This window comes from Capsicum annuum, chromosome 11 (assembly GCF_002878395.1).
Source record: "Capsicum annuum cultivar UCD-10X-F1 chromosome 11, UCD10Xv1.1, whole genome shotgun sequence".
Lineage (NCBI taxonomy): Eukaryota > Viridiplantae > Streptophyta > Magnoliopsida > Solanales > Solanaceae > Capsicum > Capsicum annuum.
In genome coordinates this window covers 56611566-56623616 of record NC_061121.1, presented here as the reverse complement: position 1 = coordinate 56623616, position 12051 = coordinate 56611566, and positions in this window count along the sequence as shown.

The following is a 12051-nucleotide window of genomic DNA, read 5'->3' as shown; positions in this document are numbered from 1 at the left end:
TGGCTGATAATAGGTCTAGAATGAGTAAGTTTATTTCTAGTGTATCTGACAGTGTAGTCAAGGAGTGTCAAATTGCTATGTTGATTAAGGAGATGGACCCATCTAGGCTTGTGGTTCATTCTTAAAAGATTAATGAAGAGAAACTTAAGAAAAAAGAGAGAGAGAATTAGAGGGCCAGACCAGGTAGTTTTAACTTTTCTCAACTGAGGTCAGAGGGTGGAAACCATACAAACAGTAAGGATAGAGCACCAGGCTCTAGGTCAAACGGTAGCATGAACAGTAGTTGCTCTAATCTACTTTTCTAGATATACGGTAGGAATCATCAGGGTGTGTGTAGGGCTAGCAGTGATGTATGTATTGCATATGGTAAGCTAGACCACAAAGTTAGACAATTTCCATAGGTTGGTTAGTAGAGTCAGCAAATTCGCACTCCAGTCCTAGCCGGTCACCCTAATTAGCAGGGTGCCGCGTCCAGTGCAACTAGTGGGTAGTGTCAGAATAAGTTGTATGTGCTCCAGTCCCGACAGGATCAATAAAGTTTTCTTAAGGTAGTTACGGGTATGTTAGAGTATTTCATCTCCATCTTTATACTTTATTAGATCCCAGAGTATCACTATCTTTTGTAACCCCTTATATAACCGTCAACTTTGGCGTTAGTCCTGAAATAATAGCAGAACCCTTCTTCGAGTCTACTTTTATAAGTGTCTATACTGTATCCTTATAGGTATAAAGGAACTTCCCGATCATAGTATCCTAGAAAGTCACCTAAGTTGATCTTATAGAGTTAGAGATAATTGATTTTGATGTATTCTCAGAATGGATTAGCTCCACTCATGTTATGCCGTTGTTGACTATAGAAATAGAGTTGTTCAGTTTTAGTTTCCCAATGGACCAGTTATTGAATGGAGGGGTAGGAATTCAGTACTTAGGGGTAAAATTGTTTGATATATAAGGGGTGCATGCACCATCTTATTCCAATCCAAGACTCTAGTTCTAAGGCTCCCAGTTTCAAGTTCATTTTAGTAATAAGGGAATATCCAAATATACTTCCTGAAGAACTTCTCGAAGTTCTTCCCAAAAGGAAAATTGACTTCGAAATAGATCTCCTTCCAGATACCCAGCCTATCACTATTCCACCTTATAGAATGGCTCCAGCTAAGCTTAAGGAATTGAAACAGCAGCTGAAAGATCTCTTAGACAAGGGTTTCATAAGGATGGTTGTTTCCCCATGGGGTGCACTAGTCCATTTCATACGTAAAAAAATGGTTCTATCACGATGTGCATCAATTAACATTAGTTAAACAAAGTCACAATAAAGAATAAATATCTACTCCCCAGGATTGATGAATAAATATCTACTTCCCAGGATTGATGACTTGTTCAACCAACTTTTGGATACCAGTTATTTCTCTAAGATAAACCTCAAATCCGATTATCATAAGCTCAGAGTCAGAGAACATTCCAAAGGCAACCTTCACAACTCGGTTTGGTCACTTTGATTTTCTAGTTATGTCTTTTTGACAAATGAATTCCCCAACTACTTTCATATACTTGATGAACAATGTGTTAAAGCAATACATGTACATGTTCGGTAAAGTCGTCATTGATGATATTTTTGTCTACACCCGTAGTGAGAATGATCATGCAGACCATCTTAGATTTGTATAGAAAACTCTTAGAGCCCATCATTTATTTGCCAAATTCAGTAAGTGCAGATTTTGGGTAAGATCATTAGCTTTTCTTAGTCATATTATTTTCGGTGATGGCGTTAGAGTTGACCATCAAAAGACAGAAGTAGTGAGAAACTAGACCAGGCCTATCTCTATGTAAGATTGTAGGAGTTTCTTGGGTTTGGATGGATATTATAGATGGTTTGTTTAAGGATTTTCTTCTAATGCATCCCCTATGTCTCGATTAACTCAGAAGGAACTTAAGTTTCAGCACTTAGATTCTTACAAGAAGAGTTTCAGGAGTTGAAGACTTGACTAACTTCTGCTATAATATTGACCTTGCCAGATAGTTCAGATGGATTTTTGGTTTACTGTGACGCTTCCAGAGTTGGTCTTGCTTATGTGTTTATGCAGAGAGGTAAGGTCATAGCCTATGCCTCCAGACAGCTTAAGCCCTTTGAAAAGAATTATCGTACCTATGATCTTGAGTTAGCAGCTGTTGTTTTTGCCTTGAAAATTTGGAGGCATTATCTCTATGGGGTTCATGTGGATGTGTTCACAGATCACAAAAGCTTGCAATATGTGTTCTCGTAGAAAGATTGGAAATGTCGTCAAAGAAGGTTGCTTGATTTGATCAAATATTATGATATAAGTGTGTTATATCATCCGAGCAAGGACAATATAGTGGCAAATGCCCTTAGTAACTTATCTATGGGTAGTTTTTCAAATATTGAGGAGGATAAGAAGAAGTTAGTCAGTAAAGTTTATCAACTTGCTAGATCAGGCAGTTTTTTGGTTGATTCAGCTGAAGGTAGTGTGTGGGTTTAGACTAGTACATAATTTTTGTTGGTTGCCGAAGTGAAAGAAAAGCAAGACAGTGATCCTAGTTTGGTTAATTTGAAGGAATCAGCTAAAAATCATAAGGTAGAGGTTTTCTCTAAAAGGGGAGATAGTGTGTTGTATTTCTAGGGCAGGTTATGTGTTCCAAGTGTTGATGACTTGAGATAGTGAATACTTATAAAAGCGCGTGGTGTGTGATAATTTATCCATTTAGGAGCCACTAAGATGTACCATGACTTACAGGAAATATATAAGTGATGTGGTATAAAGTGTGATATTGCAAAGTTTGTAGTTGAGTGTTCTTATTGTCAACAAGTTAAATTAGAGCACCAAAGGCCTACTGGTGAATTGAATAAGTTTAGTATCCCCACTTGTAAGTGGGAAGTGGTAACCATGGACTTTGTAATACTATTACCTCATACGCATCGCTAACATGATTCAATATGGGTCACTATATATAGAATGACCAAATCAACTCATTTCTTGCCAATTCATACTTCTTACTCAACTGAATATTATGCCAGGCTCTATCTTATTGAGTTGGTTAGGTTACATGGGATTCTACTATCTATCATATCATATAGAGGTACTCAGTTTACCTCTCACTTTTGGAACGCCTTTTAGAAAGGTCTCATTACCCAAGTTTATCTCAGTATAACTTTTCATCCTCAGATAGATGGTCAGGAAGAAAGGATCGTTCAGACCTTAGAGGACATATTGATAGCATGTGTTATTAACTTTAGAGGTAGTTGGGATGATCACTTACCTTTGAATGTGTTTGCTTAAAACAACAACTATTACTCTAGTATTCAGATGGCTCTATTTTAGGCTTATTATGCAAGGCAAAGTAGATCTCCGATTGTCTGGTTCGAGGCAGGTGAAGCTACTTTGATAAGGACGGATTCAGTGTTTGATGCAAAGTAGAAAGTTCAACTGATAAGGGAAAGGCTGAAGACAACTCAAAGCCGTCAGAAATCCTATAAAGATGTGAGGATAAGATATCTTGAGTTGAAGTTGGGGATTTGGTATATCTAAAAATCATTCTATGAAGGGAGTGAAGAGATTCGGCAAGAAGGGGAATCTTAGTCCCTGATATATTGGCCCTTATAGAATTTTGAGTTGTTTTAGGAAGGTAGCTTATAAGGTAGAGTTACCTATAGATTAGGCATAAGTGCATCCGGTAATACATGTTTTATTATTAAAAAATTGTATTGGTGATCAATTTGTATAGCTCCTTTAGAAAGAACGAAAGTTTAGGATACCCTTTCATACGAAGAAGTCCCAGTTGAGATATTTGATCATCAAATTAGTAAACTAAGAAACAAAGAAGTTCCTGTGGTCATGGTTCTTTGGTGGAATCAGTCCATTGATGGTGCCAATTGGGAAGAAGAAGTAGATATGCAAACCAAGTACCCTCATCTTTTCTCTAGGAACTCAGATTTAGCTTAAGGTAATGCTTATCCTCAGATTGACTCTTTTTCATTCTCAATTTCAACTATGTAATCCATCTCATGTCATTGCATATATTTAGTCCAGTTCATGTATCATGTTCTAGAATCAGTTATGCAATCATATTTTAAGTCATGTATGTTCAGTTTATGATCTTAGTTTCCCCAGTACTCTCAGCTAAACCAGTCTCATTCGAGAACGAATATTCCCAAAGGGGAGATATTATAATACCCCATAAGATCCTAGATCAATTCAGCTCACGATTTGATGTTAAAGGAGTCTAAGACTTAGAATTTTCTCTAAGTATTAGGACTTAGTAATTTCCAATGCCCCTAAACTTTGATGATTTAATTTTTGATCCTCCCAACCTCAAAATGTCTATTATTAAGTTGATTTATGATCAGGACAATTTTAAAATTTTTGAACGAGAATAAGGACATCTTTGGGAATTCAAAATAGTAGCATTGCTGGGATACGCTCGTGGCCCCCCCTCCACTTCACCACACTGGAGCCCATGGCTCACCCTCAATTGCACCACTCTAGAGCCTGTGGCGCCCCCGCCCTCACCCATTTAGCTTTTTGTTCTTTAATAATTAAGGGTATTTGGGTCATATCCCTTCTTCCGATCAGTCAATAACACGAGATTTAACTCCCCAAAGAGAATTATTTGCTCTTTCTACCAAAAATTCACTCAAACGAAGCTTTATTTTTCTCAAGAACAAACCCTAACCCATTTTCAAGAAATCAAGGAATTACAGCTTCAAACCTCAAGAAATTCGTAAGAATCTTCATGAAATCATCTAGTGAGGTATGTGTGATGTTCATCCATAGGCCTTTTTCACCCATTGAGTCAAAAAATCCCTTTTTTATTTTGAATCAAGAGTTTTACATGTTTAGGTTGAACTATCTCCATGGATTTCTTGATAGTTTGATTTCAAGTTGTGATTGTAAGTGTTTCCAAGTAGAATGAGCCATTACATCTTTTTATTATTTAAATAGTCACATTTAAATCCCTAGTTCATACTTTTAGTATTGTAATTATGTTATTATCGCTTGCTTTACCCATTTTTATGTTTAAGTTTATGACTCTCATATGTTTGATGAATTTCCTAAGTTTAAGTTTTCAAATATGAATCCCTATTATGGTTTTTAAAGATTTTGTGGCCTTATTATTACACCATTCAGTGTTGTGGATTATGAACACCAATTGCCTAATAGTTTACAAAATTTTAGTATCCTAAAAATGATTTTGGATAAACTATGAATATTCATTCAGTCAGTTATTAGGATCAATTGTTTGCTCAGTTAAACTTACTTCAGTCCATTAATCAGTGTCATTCAATTAGGAGTAGGATTCAACACCGAACGAACCCAATGATAGAGGCATTCCTACCAGTTCAGGGTGTGACCCTTAGTGGGAATGCCGGAGTTACATAACTATGTACCCAGCGCAGGTTTGAGATGTTTTCCTGCCAGTTTAGGGTTGGCACATATATCATGAGTGGTCCTTACAGTATTGGGTGACTCTTTAGTCCTTTAGGATGCTAGTTTATTACACCACACAACCAGTGTTAGTACCCATGGCAAGGTACTTACACCCTTCTAACTAGGGTTAAAGGTTGGACCCCGATTAGTTCAGATTAGGGAATGTCAGTTAGATAATACCTCCCACAGTCTCAATGCAGTATTCAGAATAAAACTTAGTTCAGGCTTGCTAAACCAAAGCATTCAGATTACTAGTTATCGAATTTCCATATTTCAGTTTATAGATTATAGAAATATTATATTCTTGGCCCTGTATTCTTAGATAATTCACTTTCTCGTGCATTCATGATCTGTTGTATCATCTTATTCAGTTAGTACTTATTTCATATCCACGGTATGTCATGTATATCAACCTAAACTCATTTCATATACTAGTAAATTGAAAGTACTGGTCACATACTCTTCTTTGATCTATGATGTCTTATATCATGGGTTCGGACTCACAATTTTCTGATAGCAATCAAACAATTCTGGATTACAGCAGCAACATCAGTGGTGAGTCCTTATCCTTCGAGGACAAGTATATTTTTCATTAAGTTATTTCAGTATTTTTTTACCTAGTCAGTTGGAGTTTGTTAGGGATTTGTCCCATCAACTCCACAATCAGTCTTAGAGGCTTTTCAAAGATTCAAACTGTCAATTAGCTTATCAATCTTATCAGTCATATTTCAGTATTTTTATAAAATATTTCAGACTTATAATAGATTCGGTATTTTAGTATTTAAGTTTATATTTTCCTTCTTAGTTTATCTTCTGCATATGTGAAATGTTCATGTTTTATTCAGTGCTCACAGTAGATACCAGCTCATGGATTAGCCTGCGATCACTTGTGACCATATGCATCATTATTATGACTAGGGGGTAGCCTTAGGTTATGACAAAGGGCGTCAGTATGAAAGAATGTAAAGAATATATAAGGCATAAAATAAACACATGTAAGATGAGGGCTCAATCAAACTGGGTATTAGTATATCAATGTATAGATAAGGCTGCAGGACCACCTTTACTTATAGTTATGGAATCATATTCATTACATGTTTTTTCTTCGATTTAACTTAGTTTTCTTTGCTTTAAAAGCTTTGTAAACCATGTGATATACATGGCCAGCTGATTAGTGGTAAAACAATAATTGGGATCGACCCATGCTAGGATTTTTCCTCTAAGCTACCATCAATAAGTCCAAGAATTGAGATCATCCCATGTTAGTCTTTCACCCATGAGCCGCCAGCCACATATAAGTAGATTGGTATCATCCCATTCTAGGGTTTTGCCCCTGAGCTACAACCCATAATATAATCATAATTTACTTACATCACTTCTTTAATCTTTGAGATTGTTATTTGGTTGTCATAGTTTTATTCATCTTTGTCACAACAAATCATAGTGGAGACATATGAATGTGGACCAAAGCTAGTAATAATAACAAGGGAAGCAACTATAAAACCAATGAAATACTTAGTAGCTTATGTGACACGATAAGTACAATAATCATTTGGACATCTGTATACTGATATAATAGCTAGATACTTAGTAAATGATATCGAATAAAATGGGTGCATGAGTATGAGAGTTAGTGAAGCATGTGGATAGGTTCAAATTAAGTAAAAGAGTATATTTCGAGTGAGGACATATAAAATTATATAATGGCACAAGTAATGATTCTAGGAGCCACAGTTATATCCTAATATATGTTTAGTGATATCCAATGAGAAGAACATGTAATATGTGAAAAAATAAAGTAGATGATCAACTAAATCAACTGGAGCAAGTTAGCGGTGAATGGGAATTTTGTGTACTCGACAACTGAATATGCTTACCATGTGTACTCAACGATCTGTTTGACTAATCTAAGAGAAATAAGTGATAAGGGTTCACTATGGAATCTTCTTTATAAATAACCCTACATTGAAGTACTTTAACACGCTAAGAAGTGGGTTAAGATCGTTAGCTACATTGGATATTATGCGTTGCCCTACATGCTACTTTCTAGAAAGATCACTTAAAACACTTACTTTGTAGCACAATTATTAGATTCATGCAAATGAATATGCAATCAAGTTTCCTTAAATACCTTGTCTTCCGACCAATGTGACTATGATGATTCAACCTTTACTTTAAGTATTACTCTACAATATAAGTACATAATGAAGCTAATATAGATAATCACATTTTAAGTCTTCAAAATTGTATCTAATTACTTGATGAATAGTAAGACCGTCCAACCCCCAAACACATGGTGTATCACCTCCCCCTCCTTTTATACATCAATATAACTCTATTAAACCATCCTATAATGTGATCCACTGTGTTACAACAATAATTACTATTAAATAACCCAAAAATAGTCACAAAAATCAATAAATAACTAGAACAACTCCCCTAGTTCACAATGTATATTTCCACCTCAATGCCACTCCATATAATCTTTTTATAAGGTCATCCAAATGCTTCCCACAACAACTAACATAAAACAACCTAAAACAATTTCAAAATTATTTTAGCATTAAAGGAAATGTTTTTAATCATCGTCCAATGATTTCTAGACAAAAACACCTATAAAGTTCTCCGCGCAACTATACATAAGGAGGGATGAAGTTGGGGATTAACCTTACCTTAAAATTTTAGAAATTTTATCCTCCTAATTTAGGTTTTTTAAGACTTTAAACTTCTCTTCATGTTTGAACCAAAGAAGAAAATAAATCTCTTAGAATTTTAGAGAAAGTATGATTGCCAAGTTTGAGAGAGTTTTCCTATACTTTTAAACACAAAGAACATGATTTCCACAATCTATTAAATATGATTGAACTAAAACATAAGTGTTTTCACTTACCTTGACTTTTAAAGGGAGTGTTCCTTTAAGAACCCTAGTAGAGAAAAGAGGTGGTTGTTTTAGGCTTGAGAGAAAAGAGAGAGAAAAGTAAAAATAATTTGATTTTTACAAGTGAGAATGAAGAGAAAATGAACTAATATGGACCTTATAAATCCCCCCGCCCCCCTCGACGGCCTTTTTTTTGCCCATTATCAGCCATATTTTGGTAAAAAATAGTCCTAGTAGGTGATGCACCTACTTGTCTCTTTAAGCTGCTCAAAAAGTGAAAATAGGTGATACACCTACTTGGTTTATTTCTAATTGGATCACATTATATTAGACCATAAATAGATTAGGATTGCGCTGGTCTATTTTTTCTTTTTCTTTCACTTAGTTTTAGACTCAAATGAGATCATTAATATCTGCCTTAATTTGGTCCAATAGTCAAAGTACGTGATGCACCTACTTTTCACCTGGTAGCTTAATTGCATCAAGCAAGCACCTTACGTATTTTATCTTTTTAAGAAATCTTGATCCCTTGATTTTAACTTAACAGTTACCTTTAACTTTAAGCTCAAATACTTAACAATTACATCGGGTTTAAATAAGTCAATGCTAAGTTGGTCATATATATTTTGAAATTTATGAGGCATTACAGCATACTTTGAGGTTAAGCATTGCTTCATTAATGATGGTGTTGGAAAAGATATTTTAAACATTAAGATTAGTGGCAAAGATTTCTCATTTGATCCAATAGAAGATGGATTTGTAGAATATGAAAACAATCATAGGATGAAAAAATTAGAAGATGATCTTCTAATTGAAAAAACACAAGCAATATGTGAATCTGCTTAGTTTAAAGGAGCTTTCAATATTCTTGAATAAATTGAAGTAATGGAGGAGTTATCTATATTTCAGAAAAATAAAATGGGTAAGTTTACATTCAAGATGCAAACGAAGGAGGAAGACATGACCAAATAACTTAATAGTAAAGGGTTGCATTCAAGATGACAAGTGAATTTAGCTCACTATAAGCCAAAAGATGAATCTGCAAATTTATTCACAAAGTCACTTTCAGTTATCAAGTGTGGAAATCGTAAGATAATAGACCAAAATTTTGTAGTTCCTAAAGCAACGAGGAGTGTTAAAAGTTTCTTTAAGGAATAATGCACATCACTTGTTTTTTTCTCCGGCTTTTTTACATTTAACTCCTAGTCAAATTGGTATTCCTATTTTTGATTGGATACTTATTATTTGTTATTTTTGGTGGCAAATAGGTATTATTTTATAGTAAGTTTAAGATAATTTTGGTTGTAATAGCATTATTTAAATTAGATTTGATATTAAAAAACATATGCAACTTTACTTGAAAAATAGAAAAAGAAAAAGGCTTCTGTGCGTCGTGTGTCTCTTCTTCTGTAACTTATCTCAATTTTCAACCACTGAGTTCTTGACTCTCCTTGTAACTTTATTTTTATTTAACGGTATTAAAACAAACAATACGCAAGCTAGGTTACAATATAGTCATCAAATTTTGATACATAGTACATCATAAAATTGTAAAATCTCTCATAACCAAACCAATTCATAACAAATTAAGCCGAATGTGCATAGATGCTTCTTTGAACAGTTCCTAAATTTTCTTCTCTTAACAAAATATGAACATATCCAAAGCTATGACACTTTTACCAAAAATTCAAGATTTCCAAAAGCTTAACATAGAGAAACCAACACACACCATTGAAGCAGATAAATATTAATATTTAGAAATGAAAAGTTTGAAATTCCATTATATTAATTAATGTCATATCCATTGCACATATAGACTCATGGTGATAATTTACCTGGAGATAGAATAATCAGGATCAAATACGAGTCCAATATTTAATGAAACTTGTATTACATAAAAGTGATAGCAAAAAATTTCAAGGTAAAGTGCATCGCAAAGAGCAATTTTGACCCCAATATGTTTTTTTCTGTAACGACCTAAAAATTTGATGAAACATGTAAAATGTGTGTTTCTATGTGATTTAACTATTTTACTCATTCCTGTAGTTGCATTTTGATGTATTTGTGGTGTAAGGGTGATTGGCACAATTTCTAATGTATTTTGGTACCATTTATGCGATATTGTGGTTTTTGATGGCTGCGAGTGCATTATTTCAGAGTTATGTAGATATCTTTTTAACTGTGTAATGGATGGATGAATAGACTATGTTATCTGCTGCATAATATTGATATTATACTAGGTATACCTTTGGTTCCTGGTCTTATGCATCCGAGCTCACTTCAACCTATTGGGTGGAAAGTTGGAAAATTAGAAATATAAGTGTGGGACACACATTTTGTCAAAACGACCAACAACAACAAAAAGAATAACAACAAACCCAGTGTATTCCCACAAAGTGGGGTATGGGGAGGGTAAAATGTACGCAGTCTATACCACTACCTCTGGAAAGGTAGCAAGGCTTTTGTCGAAACGACCTCGGATGAAAAATCTGACTTTACCAATGCATTCGAAACGTTAATTTTTACGTATAATATATTTGGTGTGATTTTACGTCTTTTAAATCTCATTTCGATCCCCGATTAGTAAAATTATGATTTCAAATTTCGGGGGTTAACTTTGTGAAAATGACATTTTTCAAAAATATGATATCCCATTGATTCCGGATCATGAAATTTAATGTGTTACATAGTTCATTTTCTTGTATCATACTTTGTATGAATTTTGGGCACACTGTCAAAGTGCGGGATGGATTTAAAAAATAATTTTTTCATTAGTTGGTGTAGGAAAATTCACACTATTAATGCAGCTTTTTTGGACCATTTTGGTCATTTTTCATCTTGCCTCTTGAGTTAAATCCTAAAATAATGTGAGATCTTAAAAGTGAAGTGTAATACCCTGTACTTTTCTTAGCGTGAAAAGTTTCCCAAGCATGTTAGAATCATTCTTTGAAAGATGAATCCACTTTTGTACACATGATATTTTATAGATTTTTACTTTTTATAATGTGGGGAATCAAGTAAGCTTTCCATCAATACCAACTTCGCCCAAATCCGACACCCGGGTGAAGAGTTAGAGCCTTTTTAATGAGACAGTGTCTCACCTGAGCCTTCAGCGCGTCACGGAGATAGCTTAAATGGAAATTGTCAAATTCCAGTGTTACTCCGTGATAGTGGCATGTCGCACCAAACATTTTAGGCCATAGACAAGGTGGCAACACGATAGACAAGGCCTATTTGTCACTTTCCATTAACTTGACACAATAGTGGTGCATCGCGCCAAGGATGAAAATCGGAAAATTTTCTCCGAAATTAAATATGTGTCCTAGGATTAAAAGGGTAAATTTCCCACCCTATATAAGCCTTATAACATGAGATTTGGTCATAATTCAGCAGCTTATACTCAATTACTCTCAAAAACTCTCAAGAACAAGCCCTAGGGTTTTCACAGAAGATTCAATTCCAAGGGAATCCACCATAAAATTTCTAGAATCTCTCTATCAATCTTCGTAGAAGTAGAAGATAAGGTATGCATAGTGTTCATTCATGGACTCCTTTCTTCCATGAAGCCTAAGAATCTCTTTCCTAAGTTTAAGTCTATGGATTTCTTTTTGAATTTCATGTTGGGTTCATTTTGTTTATTATGAGAATGATCAATTGAACTCAAATCTATGTTGGATTGATCAGTTTTATGTGGAATTGATTTGTATAGATGTATATTCATGTAAACCT